This window comes from Piliocolobus tephrosceles, chromosome 1 (assembly GCF_002776525.5).
Source record: "Piliocolobus tephrosceles isolate RC106 chromosome 1, ASM277652v3, whole genome shotgun sequence".
NCBI lineage: Eukaryota > Metazoa > Chordata > Mammalia > Primates > Cercopithecidae > Piliocolobus > Piliocolobus tephrosceles.
In genome coordinates, this window is record NC_045434.1 from 125,216,743 (window position 1) to 125,236,417 (window position 19,675).

At 38.4% G+C, this 19,675-nt stretch overlaps 1 pseudogene; it reads right to left on the reverse strand.

Moving 5' to 3' along the window:
* Positions 1 to 3,819: 3,819 nt before the first annotated feature.
* Positions 3,820 to 4,154, reverse strand: LOC113225201 (annotated as a pseudogene).
* Between the last annotated feature and the right edge of the window lie 15,521 nt (positions 4,155 to 19,675).

Sequence of the window (19,675 nt, forward strand, 5' to 3'; positions counted from 1 at the left end):
TTTAATAGAGACGGGGTTTCGCTGTGTTAGCCAGGATGGTCTCGATCTCCTGACCTCGTGATCCGCCCGTCTCAGCCTCCCAAAGTGCTGGGATTACAGGCTTGAGCCACCGCGCCCGGCTTAAAAACAGTAGGCTTTTAAAAAATAAGACTTGATTACCAGAAACAAGTAGTATGTAGTTACATAACCATCTTCATATCACTACTCATATCCATTATTTACCAATTCATCTTTGATGCGATTTGGAAATAATTAAGCAGTCACTAGATACCTGTTTTAGAATCTGAAGAAATTATTATCCACCACAGGAATCTAATGATATATATATTTACATATATTTAAAATTTCATAAGGGAAAAAGTAATAAACTATTCTAGTTACTTTATACCAAATATTGATATTCCTAGTCTAAACAACAAGGATTAAGATCTATCTCCAGGTGAACTCTTGACTATATAAAAGTTATTTCCAGCACTTTATTCTGGGGGTTAAAAATGCTTTATTTCTCTGCTGGCTAAAATCATAAATTACATATTACATATTACAAGTAAGTCCTTCAGAAGTGAATATTAATTCCTTAAGAGAACAACCATAAAATGTATTTTTTTAACTATCTTAAAAACTGAAAACAATCTTTCTCTTTAAAACCAATGGCATTATCCCTACTTGACAAAAAAAAAAAAAAAAAAAAAAAAAATTGGAAGGACACCATTTTCATGATCTAAGCATACATAAATAAGGAAGTGAATGTATCACCATCTTAACAGAATTTGGCAAACCAGGAGAATAACCTAAAAACAAATAAATAAAAAAGAAGAGTGTACATTATCTTCTAAGTATGAAAGTCTAATTCAGTAGGTCTACAAAGCAAATAGTGCCCCATGAGGGAAAGAGGAGGCAAGTAGCATATTCCTATATACATTTTCTTGATATTCTGGTTGTCTTTCAACAATATATTATACATCATAGAGAATTTTTTTTTTTTTTTTTTTTTTTTTGCGGGGAGGGGGATGGAGTTTTGCTCTTGTTGCCCAGGCTGGAGTGCAACGGCGCAATCTCAGCTCACTTCAACCTCTGCCTCCTGGGTTCAAGCAATTCTCCTGCCTCAGCCTCCTGAGTAGCTGGGGACACAGGCATGCACCTCCACGCCTGGGTAATTTTGTATTTTTAGTAGAGATGGGGTTTCTCCATGTTGGTCAGGCTGGTCTTGAACTCCTGACCTCAAGTGATCCACCTACCTCAGCCTCCCAAAGTGCTGGGATTATAGTTGTGAGCTACCATGCCCAGCCTAAATATTATTTTTATTATTACAAGCCATTCATTCATTGCCCTCTATAGAGCAGTGACTCAGATAAATGCCCTATGACTTTTAATAATGTAACTTACATATAAATTAATCTAAGTGCAAAGAGTTTTTAATGATTCCCAGATTCAAGAGAGTGTTGTTAATCTGATTATGAATTTTGAATGTTTGTGCTCCTATATTTTAGGATATGTCATCTTATTTTCTTCTCTTTAAACCATAAGATGTACCAAAATTATTTCATTTTCCTCTACTTTCCTTTGTTTCATTTAGTTTACTTTATGGTATTTGTATGGAGAGAGAGAGGTATGTTAAAATATTGTTATAAAAAACTCAATTACTCTACAATATAGCATTGTTAATCTTTGACCCAGTATATTAATTACTTTGGTGAATAAATGTCACCAGTCATTTCTGTATAAAGGCATTTTAGCAAGAGGACCAGTAATATGGAGAGAGATTCCTCCCTAACTCCCAGAAAAAGATCAGGTCAAACAGTAGTGTAGAGCAGTTATATAAAATATGAAAATACATAATTTGCAGCTGCAATTTTTCATGTTAAAAGCATTTTTAAACTATGAGTAATTCAAAGACTTTCTGTCTTGGTTGAACAGGCCAGCTAATAAAACTGACAGAGATCACTGTGAGAACTGAAGTATATCTAGTCAAGATAGAACAAAAATGTTTATAATTTTTTAAAAGTGGCAATTGTTAACTAGCAGTATATAGATAGTGTCCATAATTTGGTGGTTGGCCACGGCTTTAATTTTTTCTAGTTATTTCTATAGCAGACATATTTTTGAGTCTATCCACCCCTGAGTTCAGCAATTATACTTTTAGAGTGTAAAATTATATGCCCTTAATTAACAACATGTACAAAGCTACAAAATGTCATCTATACAGATTAAAAACCATTTAAAAATATTATTTACCAATTATTGATTGAATGGTTTTACTGGGGTACATATTTCAAACGTTTCAGCCAACTGGTTTTTAGTTTTAAGCCCAAACTGATTCATAAATTCACTGCAGGATATTTCAAAAAGAGTGCAACAATAAAGCATGAATAAAAATAACATTATAGTAGAAACAGATTTTGCATATGAAAAGGTAATTTAAAAATACATTAATCACTTTTTAAAAAGAACTTAGTTGTAGTATCATTAACTCACGTGGACCTTTCAACAATTTTTTTTCTACAGTAAATTTCATCTAGTTATAAGCAGAGTGTTTTCAACAACAACAAAACAAAACCCTCCAGGAAAACCTATATGGCTGCGTGAGACAAATAAGCAAACATACTATTTGATTGCGATTTTTGCCTAAATTTTAAAATTAAAATGTCCACACTCTTTTGTTAAAACATTAAGCTTCTGTCAAAAATGTATTTCCTATTTTTGGGTACAGGATTAAAGGACAAGATGATACTTAACAAGTAAAGAAAATTTACAAGACAAAACTTAACAAAAGTTTTTCAATAAAAGTATTTTAACATTCGAACTTGACATAACAAAAGAAACAAGATTGCACACACAAATGTTTATGGGTTTTCCAAATATAAATAAATGAAATAGTGTTTAGGCAGTAGGGCTCATGCTGATGGCTAGCAGGAAGTTAACAAAGTGTTACCTACTTGGAAAAAATCTTTAATGTACAAATAACAAGCACAAATTATGGAATGCAGCAATTTAATAATCACTGCCATTTTTCTTCCAAAATAAAACCTCGATTAAGCCATTCTTACCCTATATTACTTGTACCTTTACTTCAGAGATTGAGGAATTATATACAACAAATGAATTTATTTTCACCATAAGGATAACATACTGTACCTCTCTGCCAACGTTACTTGAAAATCTTCCATGTCAAAACAATTTGACAGCAGATATAAAGTATTAAATAAATACGCAGTGATTTCTCATTACAGTCCTTTAAAGATGCATGTTAATTCATGCTGTTAACCTTAGGATCACAGTGCATAGAATTCTAATATAAACAGTTGGGGTGACTTTTAAAGTAATGTTGGATCCCTCACTTTATTTATATTCCCACTGTAACTGATAAGTTCATTTCATAGCCCTATTATGCATTAATCATTGAGTGGCAGGAGTTAATGAAAATTTTTCCTGTTACAATGTCTGTTTCCGGCAAGGAACATACCAAAATCGCCAAGGAAGTCATTGTTATTGCACAATATGTGAGGACCTGGAGCTTTTCCGAAAGCTTTTTCCATTTTATTTTATTTTTATTTTTTCCATTAAAAAATAAAAATAAAAAATCGAATTATATTTGACGTTTCCTGACACCTGCATTAATACCGTATGACTAATAAAAGCATGTCAGTTGCCTGTACTGAACCAGCGATCAACATGTGCCCAGAATGCACACTAGTGAAAATGCAGCAAAAGGAAGTAGTCTTCATAGCCTGTGGGTCACTTCCAGTCTAAGACTGAATGATCAAAATGCTCATTTTCTCAATGGGATTATCTTCTGCTAGGAGGATCATAACAGTGACATCAACAGGTATCATCATTATGCCACCATTTTGTTTCCTTTGGATTCTTGTTACGTGTTCGCACATAAAAAGAATTATCTGGTGGTCGTGTCTTTTCTTTGCAGCTGAAAAGCATGCTAATAATGCTGAGACAAACCAGTTGGACTAAGAGCGCTGTGAACCAGTCTTCTGTTAGAATGGATAAACAGGTATGAACATTGCTATAATCATGAGGATGAACAGAAATATTTTCACCAGTAAACATGACTGTGTAACTGAATTCTGAACACTCTTTTCATTTAAAGTCATCCCAGGAGGTGGGGCATTTTGCAAAGCCAACAGTTCTTTCTGTAGTTGTTAAGACTGAAATAATTCTTAACCAACAACAGAAATGCAACACTTCGGCATAATGTACCTCAGTCTAGAAATAAAAGATACCGTTCTGAAAAGAAAATTATACTTTTTTTTTTTTTTTTTTTTGAGACAGAGTCTCACCCTGTTGCCCGGGCTGGGGGGCAATGGCACGATCTTGGCTCACCACAACCTCCACCTCCCGGGTTCATGCCATTCTCCTGCCTCAGCCTCCTGAGTAGCTGGGATTACAGGCGCCCACCACCAGGCTCAGTTAATTTTTTGTATCTTTACTAGAGACAGGGTTTCACCATGTTGGCCAGGCTGGTCTTGAACTCCTAACCTCGTGATCCGCCCACCTCGGCCTCCCAAAGTGCTGGGATTACAGCGCCCAGCCTCAGATTTAAAATTTAATGTAGGAATAGAAAACCAAAGACTGCATGTTCTCCCTTACAAGTAGGAGATCAACAGTGAATACACATGGACGTAAAGATGGAAACAACGCTGGAGCCTACTAGAGGGGAAGGCAGAGAGAGGAACAAGGATCGAAAAACCACCTATCAGGTACTATGCTCACTACCTGGATGACAGGATCATTTGTATTACAAACGTCAGGGACATGCAATTGATCCATGTAGCAAACATGTACATGTACCCTCTGAAATTAAAAAGTTGAGAAAAAATATTTATGATTTAAGGGCAAGTGGGGGACAGAGGTGAGGGCGACTAGTCAATGTCTGCTAATTATTGCCTCTCCGAACTTAACCATATATACGAATGACACTGTGTTGGTAAAGTATTGATTTGGAAAATAATGTGAGTCATAGGTAAAATTAATTTAAAATGATAGCCCCAAATGAAATAATATTATGGAAAGCAGTTCCAGAAGTCTAGCTTGTTCAATACTTTATCATGTGAAATAGAATGCTTAAAATAGCCACAATCTTTGATACAATCAAATAACCAACAAATTCTGCCAATTCGGGCTTCCTAAAATTCTCTTGGGGGCCAAAATCATCCATTTGGTATGGTCACGTAGCTATACAGCTAACGCCAAAGCTCCAGGGCCTTTTTCCTGCAATTTTTTTACTTTTGGTGACTGAATGGAAATGCCACTCACTACTCTTTGCAAAAGGAAGATTTTCATGAACATCTTGCTCTTTATGATTTCAAGAAGAAGATAAATATTCTTCATGAACTGTTTTAATGATATAGCAATCCAGAAAAAAGATTTGGTATCACAAAGAAGTGATTCTATTCTAAAATTTCATTTTGAATTTTCTGGTCACAGTGTTGTAGGGAGGCATGGTAAAGTATTAAAATGAAGCACTTGCTTAAACCAAAGGGGATTTCCTAATCAGAAGTGAAAGCCTCCTGATACTCTGCTGCAGGCGTGTGATACTGCAGCCCTTCTCTAAGTGCATATCTCACATTCAAAGTCATTTCTCCATGCCTGTCAAGTGAACTGAACCCCCTGATTGTCTGTCTAGGACAGTGATCCATTTCTAATGTATGAGGCTACAGTTTTTGAACTCATAAACTGTAAACTGTATTAAATAAACTGTCTCCTGATTGATGAGTGCTGCTCTTATAGGCTAATTTCTCATCTAAACAGTGATATGAAAATTCTTGCTAAAGGGCTGGTGACAGGACTAAACGGGGGTAATAGCAGACTTAATCAAGAAAGACAAATGGGATTCATTAACAACTGGCACTCAGCAGACAGTCTTCAGAGACTTCTCAGCACAATCTCATTGGTCCAATCGAAAATAATTGTGTGCTGCTTTTATCACTGAATGCAGAACAAGGCCACTGAAAAATTCTATTGGTGATATTAAGTAGAATTCAAATTCGGATTGAATTTTGTGCCAGGCAGCCCATCTTTGGATGAGAGGAATAGAGGGGGAAAAATCCTAGGTTTCATCCTGGGATTTTTTTCTCTGATTGATCAGTTTTCTTATATTGCTCATTCCACACCAGTATCTCAATCAACTGGATCTTGCCCTAACTGGCAGGGAGGTCTATGCCAGAGGCATCTGGTCTCTGGCTGGCTTAAGAATTGGCACATGGTTCATTTTGTCCAAGCTTGCTGAGCTCCACTTCCAGTAATGCCTGTCTCATTGAGCTGTTTAGATTTGGCTTGTGCGGTAGAGATGGCTAACTCTCTACCAGAGTGTGCTCCCCTTCCGCAGTATAGAGTTTCCTAGGAAGTTCCTTCTAAATCAGGAGTTATATTTCCCAGTCCCCCTGCATTTACGTGAGGGAAGTGTGACTAAGTTGTTGCCAGTGGTTTCCAGGCCAAAGAAATGCATGCCATTTCCAGACCTGTCATGTAATACTTTCACACTTAGTCTTTCACCCTCTATTTTCCCAAGCTATCAGCCAGAATTAGAGGATCAAGCTGATCCAAGCCACTTGTAAATGATGAAGCCACAGACAGAAGGAACATGAGTCATATGTGGATATGTGGGAAGAGTATTGGATTTTACGTGAAGGAGAAATATTTCTCACAATACACCACTGAGAACTGGGGGTTTATTTGTTGTAGCATCTAACTTTACTTTGATTGAGGCAACTAGTTTTAGGTCTGCCTTTAGACCTATTGGCTTTGGTGACCTTACTTTTTTTTTTTTTAGGGAGTCTTCTTCTTGTCACCCAGGCTGGAGTGCAGTGGCACGATCTCCGCTCACTGCAACCTCACCTCTCGAGTTCAAGAGACTCTCCTGCCTCAGCCTCCCCAGTAACTGGGATTACAGGCGCCCACCACCATGCCCAGCTAAGTTTTGTAGAGACAGGGTTTCACCATGTTGGTTAGGCTGGTCTTGAACTCCTGACCTTGTGACCCACCCACCCTGGCCTCCCAAAGTGCTGGGATTACAAGTGTGAGCCACTGCGCCCGGCCATGACCTTACTTCTTTTTTTTTTTTTTTTTGAGATGGAGTCTTGCTCTGTTGCCCAGGCTGGAGTGCAGTGGCATGATCTCAGCTCACTGCAAGCTCTGCCTCCCGGTTTCACGCCATTCTCCTGCCTCAGCCTCCCGAGTAGCTGCGACTATAGGCGCCTGCCACCATGCCTGGCTATTTTTTTTGTATTTTTAGTAGAGACAGAGTTTCACCGTGTTAGCCGGGATGGTCTCAATCTCCTGATCTCGTGATCCACCTGCCTCGGCTTCCCACAGTGCTGGGATTACAGGTGTGAGCCACTGTGCCTGGCCCTTACTTCTTAACTGACCTCCTTAGCTTTTGATTTTGTGTATAGTTGGGCTTTAAGACATGTTCACTCCTCTGGCTTGGACTTGTGAACTCTAAACTCCATTTTTGGATGAGGATTTCCCATTGGCCTGCTTCTCCCCAGAGCCCATTCTCAGGTACCCAGGTGTAATGTGTGCCCCACCCCCACCGAAACTGTCAGTGAGAAAATCAGATTGGACACACATAGCTGAAGCCAAATAACATTTTATTTTTAGTTTTTTTTTTTTTTTTAAATCTTAAACATCAAGATGATATACAGGAATTTTATGGAAACAGATCCTTATCTGGCCAGATTAAGGGGAAGCTGCAATTGAGGCCCGGAAGTTTTAAATGCTGCTTAACCCACTCTCCTCTAGGCTGCATTTCTGGGATTATTGGGCTGACAACAGCTGGACCATTCTGAGACCCTTACTATGGCAGATGCTGTTGTGGCCTGCTCATATTCTTTCAACTCCCACTGTTCCATTACAGGTCAATGGTGTCTACTGCAGATACTGCTATTCTCCTCCTTGGCGTTTTATCTTGACAAGTCTGAAGTGCCGTAGAGGGCAGCCTGTAGCCCATGACAGATGAGGGTTAGGGGATTAAAAACCCAGCCTCCTTGTCCCTCATCAGGGGATAACTTTGAGGCATGTTCTACGTTGTCCCTCGCAGTGCCTAGTGGGGCTGAGCCTCAACTGCCAGCCAGTTATAATGCACATGCCATGGTCTCCCTTCCCTTCTACGTTTTATTTGCCTATTTCTCTACTGGGGCTTCCTAAGATTACCACCCAAATGAACTACTTGTGCTCAAATCCTTGTTGCTAGATCTGCTTTTGGGGAATCCAGCCTAAGGCACTGACAGGTTTCCTTCTCATTTTAGGGATTATGATGTCAGCTATTTTTGAACATCAGCCAATCAACTGATGGAAGGTAGCTGCTGATCTCTGAGGTAGTGAATTATAATCTGCTGAATAGGAGAAGAACAGCTGATACATAAATTTGATATAAAAATTAGTATGCTGCATTAAAGCTAATTAAAGCTGAGAATTATATAGAAAATAATTTTTTTGTTGTATGTGGACACTGTGAGAGCTGTAATCACAGATACATTTCATCTAGTTGAAGCAACTTCAGAAAATGTGGTCACTCCCTCTGTTTTTTTCTGCTCTCTTTTGAGGGTTCAACTGTATTGTTCTAGATATGACATCAGGGGACATTATGGCCGCTCTACCCTTGAGGATGAAAATTTCCATTTGAAGAACAAGTTACCTGCACTTGGCAGGTGCAGTGACCTGGCAGCTGCCTCAGAAGTGGCAGCTCTTGCTGCCAGCTCTGCTCTGATCTATTTCTACTTGTATGCTTATGCAAGCCATACTGCCTAGTGGATATGCCAGTGTGGCTGGGTAATGGTTTTTATCCTTCCTACAATCTCTCAGGTGCCTTATACCCCCAAATAAATACCCAATCTTAATAACAATTGTGTGCTTGCTAGGATAATATATCAAGTCATTTAACATAAATACAAACATCAATATAAAAACAAGTGAAAACATTAGGCTTGTTATCCATTGCCATTTTAGCACAAGTCCATCTCTCCATCCACTTTCTGCAGATGGCTGCCATGAAGCCCTTCCGAATAAGAAATTCTGGAGCTGTTTCAACTCTAGGTACATATAGAGCCACAGCAGGAGTGAGTGGCATGAACAAGTTTTATCCTAACTTCATGCCCTCTCCAAGATCTTTGTGCTTTCAACTGCCTCTTCCCACACATTTGGCGGCCTCCCTACAAGGCTTTATGCGAGCCACATTTCCCATGTCTCTCCCATCACTAGATAATTGTGAGAGTGAAATATGAGTCTAGCCACAGAAGATAACATAATCTTTAAATTTTCAGCAAAAGCAGGTGATAGCATATCTTTGCCCTTCAGACACCTGAGGCGACTCTAGCCACACCCCTCTCAACTTCTCTAGGACCCATGATAATGAGTAAGTCGAGTGGAGATTCACAACTTTGAGGGTAAACAGCCAAACACCCCTCAGCACCTACTGATGCCTGCGTTATCACCCTGAAGGATTTCTTCAGGTTTTGAAGAGGGACGTGAGAGAGCTTTCTTGCATTGATTCTAGCCCCTGAGTTGTTGGAAGGGACACTTCTCAGTATGGCAAAGTATTTCATTCCCTGTAGCTAAGGCTTAGCAGATGTCTCTTGATGAAAGCCTCTAAACAAAAGCTTGAAAAATCACCTAAAACCATAGAAACACAGGACAGGTGCTAATTGAAGCAGGAGAGCCTGGGCTTCTAGTGAAGTTCTCAGAAATAAAAAGCAACAACTCAGAATGTGATTACAGAATTCTCACTGGATGCCATGGGATAAATAATATGTATATAATATATAATATGTGTATATATTTATATATTTATATAAATCATGCATAGTATATGTATCTATATCCTTTTATTTAAATAATGATGGTACACTATACACTGTTATGTACATTGTTTAGCCACTTAATGCTAAATCTTGGGGATTGTGTCATAGTTTTCTTTATAGAAAAGTCTTGTTACTTTCTACATATGTAAATATAATGAATTTATGAATATGGTCATTAATGTTACAAAAAGGTTATATCATTACTAAATTTGAGCTCTGACATATAATCATTGTTCCTGCAGTTAATCATAATGCAACTTCAAGCCAATTTAGTAAGTTTCAAGTATTCATATTTTCTAAAGCAACCCAAAATTTAATTAAATATAAGTTTTAATGGTGAGACTAATGTGGAGACTGCTGATACCTCACGTATCTTTCAAAAGAGATGTTTAGAACTCAAATTACTGTGACCATTAATAATGTGACTTAAAAAATACTTAGAATCAATCACTAGTAAGAAATCACATATAATTAAAGTGAGATAATATGATTAAGTAGAACTCTATAATTTGTTAACAGGCTTTTGTGTTTGCCTAATGTGACGAAGGAGTTTACATTAGAAATTTGATGTTATTTACTTGAAAAGGCAAATTTGCACTACAATGTTGAGTTTGGATGACTTTTCCTAACTTCTCTTTATACTTATACCTTTCTGTGGTTATATTCATTATTATACCCATAATAATTAAAAATAAAAAAATTTAAAGAAAGAAGGAACCAGTGTTCTGGTGAGGGTGAAACATGCACATTTTGCCATAGTTTTTTTGTGTGTAAATTGATATCTTATCATGAAGCAACCTAGAAAAGATGATTTCTGTTAATATGTTGGATGTATATTTTTTCCCACAGGTACTCAGCTGGTGTGTTTTCTTCCTCTACGGATTCTGCCCAGCATTAAGTACCATGTCTTGCATATCATAGACACAGAGAAATAATGGTCGCTGAATTGTACCATGCTAAATCTGATATAAAATATCATTCTTTATTTGTGAACAGAAATAGCTTCCTATTCTCTAGGTAACAACGACAACAAAAATTCAAAGAAGTTTCTTTCTTTGGGGTTGCAAGTAACAGGAACTGAGTGAAACATGGTACCAAAATAGAAAACTGCCTAATAGTGATCACTAAGTAGAAGTGACACTTTACATGATTTTTGGGTCTGACTCATTGCTTTTGGGAAACTGGAAACTTTATTGAAAAGTCTGATCTTTACAACATGACACAATCTCCTCGGGAAATATGTAACAGAAAGTACCAGAGATAATTTTGGCACTGAATAGAGAAAAATTTACTGGAGTGGGAAACCAGGAGTGCAAAATCGGAGATGACAGTTGGTCTGAAAAGGGACAAGCAAAGGCCTATGTGAAAAACATCTCTCTGTCTTCTGTAACAGAAAGGATACTTTTAGAGAAGTCTAACTGAGGCTGTAAAAGTGGATACAACTTATATTTGAGACCTATTATAATTCCCTTATCTTGGGGAAATTATTTAACTGGTTAGTTTCTTTATGTATAAGTTGGGAATAAAGATCTACTTATTTATTTAATTGTGAGAATTAAATGAGAGAAGTTGTGCAAACCATCTAGCTGTTCTAGCACACAGTAAGTGCTCATCAATGTTAGATATTGTTATTACCTATTCTATAAATGGGTATGGGGAAATTGTCCCTTTGGGTAGGTTCCTAGGCAGACTGTGGAATGGTCTATTTCTAATCAGCATTCCAACTGTCCATAGGGAAGGCAGTTGGCCAAACACTGCCTTAGGACAGCGAAAGATGAATGATTGCCTTTCTGAAGGGATATCAGATCCTCCTTCTGATGATGCCACTGAAACACAACAAAGCATATCAAGAGGGCCTCCAATGCTGTCGTGAAAGCAGAGGTATATAGTGATAGGTTCGAGATGAGTATGTTAAAGCACCATAAGAAAGAGTCATTAGGACCTCTAAAATGAATCCTGAGGCTTCCCAGGATACTATGCAGACCTTCGCTAGGCTATTTAGTTCTTTTTTTTTTTGAGACGGAGTCTTGCTCTGTCGACCAGGCTGGAGTGCAGTGGCGTGATCTCAGCTCACTGTAAGCTCCGCCTCCCGGATTCACGCCATTCTCCTGCCTCGGCCTCCTGAGTAGCTGGGACTACAGGCGCCCGCCACCTGCCCGGCTAGTTTTTTGTATTTTTTAGTAGAGACGGGGTTTCACCATGTTAGCCAGGATGGTCTCGATCTCCTGACCTTGTGATCCGCCCGTCTCGGCCTCCCAAAGTGCTGGGATTACAGGCTTGAGCCACTGCGCCCGGCTGGCTATCTAGTTCTTAAAAGGAAGCACCAACATCTGTTCTACCTCTGTAGCATAGCAGTGAGCAATCATATAGAAGTGATAAAGAGCAGTTAAAGCTACAACTAGTTAATCCATTTCCATCTCTATTTATGCTAATATAGGTTGACAGACTGGAATGCCAACCAGTGTGGACGGTAAGGGACATGCTTTAAGGAGGGGGTCGGCTTGAGTCCACTGGGTTGTGATATGCCCAGAAGGGGTGCCTATAAGAATACATGAGAATAGAGGTTCCAAGGCTGCCAAATTAGGGTCATTCGTTACTAATGGAAGTTGAGAATTATCAACTGGGAATTAGAGCTGGATGGTGCTAAGCATGAGCAGAAATGGAGAAGGAGGAGGAGAGTATGCAAGAGAGACATCTGGTACTGAGAAGAGATAAGAGCCGAGGCCACAAATACTGATATTCCCCACCCGAAGTCAGGAGTTTGAAACCAGCCTGGCTAATTGGGCAAAACCCTATCTCTACTAAAAATACAAAAATTAGCTAGGTGTGGTTGTGTTTGCCTGTGATCCCAGCTACTCAGGAGGCTGAGGCATGAGAATCGCTTGAGCCTGGGAGGCGGAGGTTGCAGTGAGCTGAGATCGTACCATTGCACCCCAGCCTGGGCAACAGAGCAAGACTCTGCCTACAAAAAAAAAAAAGAAAAAGAAAAAAAAAATGATATTCCCACACCTACCTGGGAAAAGGCAGGTTCTAAAAGAAGAATGTCAAATTGGGCAGAGATGGACTGACTGTCGGTTTTCCAAGCAGTGCCCCTCAAATTCTGGATACTATACAAGAGGGCTAGAGGATAAAGGGACATTTCTTCTCCCCAGACACTCTACTAAAATTTGCCCCCACACTGAGCACTTGCTCATTCATGCACTTCCCACTTGGTAAATGAATGGGAGGCATCAGACCCTTTCAGCTTCGCCTGGACTGATATCTGGCATGTATCATTTCCTTCTTCCCTCAATTTTCCATTGTCAAATCATCCATTAAATTGGATTGAGTCTGCCTAAGCCAGCCTGTCTTGGAGTGCTCAGGGGAGATTACTTTGAAAGGAACAAGACCTTGGCTGTCAGGCAGGTTAGCACAAGCTCTCACCGCTTGGCTTCTCACCTCGCAGAGGTCCTGTGACATCTCAGAGGGCTCCAGCCACCTAGCATGCTTTCTCCTCTCAATGCCTTTCTTTCCCTGGCTCAAAAACTGTGATTACCCTCTGTTCTAGCCTCAAGACCTTTTTTGTTTTCTTTTTTAAAGGAGAGGTCAATAGGACAGAGGACAAGTAGAGAGCAGAAAGTGTGAGGCATCCTTTGGTGTTTTATGTTGAAGTCTCACTATGTAAACGTCTGAGATAATCTTCCCAACAGGTGTTAGATAATTTGGGAAAGAATTTTAACTATGAGACTTCAACTAGTGTTTCTGTCAAAAATCATTTGTTTAAAACTTGGAAAAGGAAAGTGGCATCAGAGCAAGAGGAATTAGCTCCCGGCTTTTAGAGACAACTGAAACACGTTTTTCTTTTACTGATCACTTTCCAGGGGAAGGTGTCTCCTCACCCAGGGCACGATGGCAGCACTGTGGTCAGTAAGCATGAAAGGCATGCCAACTTCAGTGAAATGGAAAGCTGGTAGCTTTCATGATCTTGGTCACACTCCACGTGGGTGACAGAGCTGTTGCACTTCAAACAAGAGCCCATAGCCATCAGGAACTGAGAGTTGGAAGGGATTAGTAGGAAGGCTTAGGGCAAACAGACACAAACTAAATGCATCTATCCCAGTGTCGTAGTCCTGCTTTGGGTCTAGGAAAAACTTTGTTTGCAAATTTATCTAGAGTCTTTTTTTTTTTCCTTAAATATTGATATTGTAGTTTCACGAGCTTGAAGAGGTGATGGTTTCTCCTGTCTCAAATTCAAACTTAAAATTCACAGGATTCACAAATTACCCTACACTTTCATATGATTGTTATGCCTTTTAAAACTAGTTTCTATAACTTCCTCTGCAAACTAAATCTTAATAATATTTTGAATATGTCTAATATGTGTTTGGTCATAGTTGCCCTAATCTGCCCCCCTTTCTCATCCTTACTGTCTTCGTTCAGACTGTCATTATTACTCACTTAGTTACTGACATGATCTCTTAATTGGCATCCCTACCAACAATCTTGCTTCTGCAAACCACCTTCTATAAAACTGAAAAAATGCAATTTTTCTCCAAAATGAAGTTGATTATGCATTTTTCTCTTAAATATCCTTCAATCTCTTCTCATCGCTTATTGTCTATTGTACTAGAGTTCCTTTGAATGAACACAAGCCAGTGCAAGCCAGCTCAGGGATCCCATGAAAAGTTACCATGAGCTGCTCTACTCCATCTCATGGATCCTTCCATGGTGTTTTCTTACGCCTGCTCTTTGGATTCCCTGCTTTGATTCCCTCCTTGGCCCTCACTCTCTTGTTGCTTGAATTGAAAACTCAGTTTTAGATATATTAATCTGGCTTCATTGTTGACCTCACTCCAGACATAACTTCCCATACTGCAAGTGGTTTCATGCACTACAAAGTTGCATACACTCATTTGTTCATCCAATCACCTATTCATTCACTTAAAAAAAATAGTGTCAAGCACTATATTAAACATCAAAAATGTTGAACAATATAGCTTGCTGAACTTAAATTACTTACACTGTGGTAGAGGATGAAGACAAATCTTATGGTATCAAAGGACATTCTCAGAGGAAATGATACCTAAGGTGACAACTCAATGGTAAGCGGAAGGTAGGCAAGAGAAGAAAGAGGGAAGAGTAGCAAGGTCTTGCAGAAGAACTCTCAAAGGGTAGAAACTGTATCAGAGAGAATAAATGGCAAGAGATGAGGCTGAATAGCTAAGCATCATTCACATCATGAAGGGCCTTACATACTGTGAAGGGATAGGACTTTATTCTGAGGCCAGTGAGGAGTCATTGAGGCTTTCAAGAAGGGGAGACATTCATTCATTTGAATTGTAGGAGGATTACTCTAGTTTTGTATATAGATTGATTTGAGGTGGGCAACACTGAAACCAGGGATAACTGGTGAGTGTAAACTACTGTGGTGAGCACTACCAGTAACCTAGGCTAGTATAGTAGCAATCTTGGTGGAAATAATTGCATGGATGTAACAGATATTTAGGAGACAAAATTAAAAGGATTTGGTGGGTGATAAGAAATGGAGAGTAAATGTAATAATAAAAAATTATAATGATTAGCATTTCTTGAGTACTTACATGTACAAAGAACTATCTACCTGCTTTACATACATGATCTCATTTCATCCTCACACAATTTTTGGGGTAGATACTATTGTTATTCCCATCTTTTGGATGAATAATCTCAGGCACAGAGGAATTACATGACTTGACTGAGGTCATGCAGTCAAGAGGGAGAACTAGGATGCAAACTGAGGTAGTTTGCCATCAGAGCCTGCATTATATTATTTTACTTTTATAGATTCAGGGGATACATATGAAGGTTTGTTACATGGATATATTGCATAATGGTTTGGATTTCTAGTGTTTTTGTCACCTGAATAGTGATTATTGGACTGAATAGGTAAATTTTTTACCCTTACCTTCGTCCCATCCTCCCTGCTTTTGGAGTCCCCAGTGTCCATTATTTTCCTCTGTATGTCCATGTGTACCCATTGTTTAGCTCCCACTTACACGTGAGAACATGTGGTATTTGATTTTTTTTGTTTCTGAGTTATTTCACTTGGGATAATGGCCTCCAGCTCCATTCATGTTGCTGCAAAATATATTATTTTATTCTTTCTTCTGTCTGAGTACTATTCCATGGTGTATATGTACCACATTTTCTTTAACCCATCATCCATTGATGGACACAGGTTGATTCCATGACTTTGCTATTGTGTACAGTGCTGCCATAAACATACAAGAGCAGTACAATATCTTTTCCTTTGGGTAGATACACAGTAATGGGATTGCTGGGTCAAATGGTAGTTCTACTTTTAGCTCTTTGCAAAACCTCCGTACTGTTTTTCATAGAGATTGTGCTAATTTACATTCCCACCAACAGTGTCTAAGCATTCCCCTTTCTTTGTATCCTTGCTAACATCTGTTTTTTAACTTTTTACTAATAGTCATACTGACTGGTGTGAGATGATAACTCATTTGGTTTTAATTTGCATTTCTCTGATGATTAGTGATGTTGAGCATTTTTCCCACATGTTTGTTGGCTGCTTGTGTGTCTTGTTTTGAGAAATGTCTGTTCATGTTCTTTGCTCACTTTTTAATAGGGTTACTTGTTTTTCTCTTGTTGAGTTGTTTGTGTTCCTTGTATAAAAATACCTAGAAAGACATTTAACCAAGGGGGTGAAAGATCTCTACAGGAAGAACTACAAAATACTGATGAAAGAAGTTGTAGATGACACAAATAGGAAAACATCCCATGCTCATGGATTAGAAGAGTCAGTATTGTTAAAATGATTGTATTGCCCAAAGCAATATACAGATTCAATGCAATCTCTATTAAATAACCAACACCATTTTATAAAGAATTAGAAAAAAAAAATCTTAAAACTCATATGGAACCAAAAAAAAGCCCAAATAGCCAAAGAAATCCTGAGCAAAAAGAACAAAGGTAGAGGCATTACATTACCTGATTTCAAATTCTACGGTAAGGTTGTTGTAAGTAACCAAAGCAGTATGGTACTGGTATAAAAATAGACACATAGATCAATGGAACATAATACAGAACCCAGAAATAAAAGCCACATGCCTACAACCAACTGATCATTGACAAAAAGTCGACAAAAATACATAATGGAGAAAAAAACACCCTATTCAATAAATAGTGCTGGAAAAACTGGATAGCCATATGCAGAAGAATGAAACTAGACCCCTATCGCTTATCATATAGAAAAATTAACTCATGGTGGATTAAAGACTTACATGTAAGAACTGAAATTATAAACATTCTAGAAGAAAATCTAGGGAAAACTCTTCTGGACATTGGCCTAGGCAAAATATTTATGATTAAGACCTCAAAATCAATTGTAAATAAACAAACAAATAAACAAACAAAAACCACCATGAACAATAACATAAAAACCCAAACTGGACAAATATGACCTAAATAAACTAAAGAGTTTCTGAGCAGCAAAATAAACTATCGATACAGTAAACAGACAACCTACAAAATGGGAGAAAATATTTGCAAACTATACATCCACTGAAGGACTAATATCCAGAAACTGCATTCTTGGCCACTGTACTAGACTGCCTTAGAAAGATTAGCAATACCCACTCTTAACTCTGGGGCAGGCTGGCCCATCTCTCTTTCATTACATACTAGGTGCCAAAGTATTGGATATTTATAAATTTGGCTGGAACATAGCTTCTCAGGGGGACCATGGTGAGTGCTTCTTGGCAAGGCTCTAGAAATACCAAGTTTTAAATTTTTCTTAGAAGAGGCCATCTGCTTTGCAATCTATCAGGTTGTGCTGGAATTAGTAATGGTTTGGTTTCAAGAAACAGACATTAAGGGGATGGATATTCCATTTACCATGAGGTGATTATTATGCATTGCATGCCTGTGTCAAAAAATACCTCTTGTACCATATTAATATATACACCTATGTACCCATGGAAATAAAAAGTAAAAAATTAAGCAAAGTAAAACAATCAAACAAACAAACAAAAAGAAACATATTAATTCACACCACCTCAAGTGATGATGAGACTAGACTCAATTACCAGAAACAGAGCAGAGCCTAAACTAGGAACTGGAAAATCAGAAACAACTTTGGCTTCTCTTAGTCTCTATGGATCTTTGTCTCTTCTTGTAACATCAAGTTACTGGTTCTCATGCTTCTTTCCCTAAACCTATTATTTCTGCTTCTCTCAAAATATTCATGGATAAAAAGGACTTCCAGCTCTAAATCTATATGACCAAGGATGACAGTCTCTACCTCCCCAACCTCTGTACTTCTTAGAACAAAGTCTAAAGAAAAGTAGCCTATAGGTTCACTTTGAATAATGTATATACAGCTCTCATCCCAGCTGTGATACAAGCAAGACCATACAGAATCACCATTTCAGAAGGCGATGAGGGTAAAGATAAGTTCACTTAGAAGGAAGTGTGGGCAAGAAGGGAAAGACAGTGTTTGTTAGTTTGGTCTTAAATATTTCACTCTTTTGTGCTTTGTAGGTGGGAGCATGTTGTTGGATGTGGTGATGTGGCCACATCTCTTCTTTACCTGTATTGTTCCTCATGCGAAGCTCCCACTTATGGTTCTAAAGAGTTCCATGTCTGACTTCTGACACATACTGTATTGTGTCATTTGACATAGCTGCCCTCTCCTATCTCTATAGTCACTGATTTAATTCTATCCCTTGTTTCTAACTGTATTACCATGAGAGCTCCATGAGTGATCTCCTTGCCTTCAATTTTTCTTGACTCTAGTTCTTTCTGTTCTTCCTTCATATTGCTACCAAAGTGATATTTCCAGGACGCCAATCAAATTATGTCATTGTTTTCATTTTAAGAATAACTTTTACAGAGGTCTAAGAGAATGTGGCAAAAGAGGCCAAGAGGCAATTGCATGTGATTATTAAGCATTGCATGCCTGTATCCAAGTACCTCATGTACCCCATAAATATATATACCTATGTATCCACAAAAATAAAAAGTAAACAATTAAACATAACTATTTATGTACCTATAAATAATGTGCACTTTTTTTTTTTTTTTTTTTGGCTTGGGGACTTGCTATGTCATCCAGACTGGAGTACAGTGACATGATCATGGCTCACTGCAGCGTTGACCTCCCGGTCTCAAGCAGTCCTCCCACCCCAGCCTCTCATGTAGCTGAGATTACCAGTGCACCCCACCATGCCTGGCTATTATTTTTTTTGTAGAGACAGGATCTTGCTATGTTGATCAGGTTGGTCTTAAACTCCTGGCCTCAACTGATTCTCCCACCTCGGCCTCACAAAACGCTGGTGTTAAAGGTGTGAGCCACTGCACCCCAACACGTATGCACTTGTAAACAGCAAAATTTCCCCCCATCTTCCTCTTCATCTGGACAACTGCTACTTAATCTCAAAATCTAATTCTTATTTGATTTTCTTAGAAAAAAATCCTTGCTAGTTTCTCCTTAACACTAATTCCCCTCACCTTTGCCCCACCCTATCCTAAGTTAGGTCTAGAAAATTTTGATAAAGATGCTCCCACCCACATTGAATGGGATTTTCCATCTTGCTATGCTGGTGACAGCTTGAATAATTAAAAAATAAATCTTCCTCTATTGGATGAACTAATGAATACATCACTGTTAATAGATACATTTGAAATTACCTTGGCATTATCTGGTTCAGCTCTCTCAGTTTATAAGTTAGAAGGCCCAGAAAAGTTATATATTATTATGGATACACAGAGAGCAATACCAGAACCAGAACTACTTTCTTTTCCTCCTGGCTCCCCGTCATTTTTTCCTTTCTTTCCTTCTTTCTTTCTTTCTTTCTTTCTTTCTTTCTTTCTTTCTTTCTTTC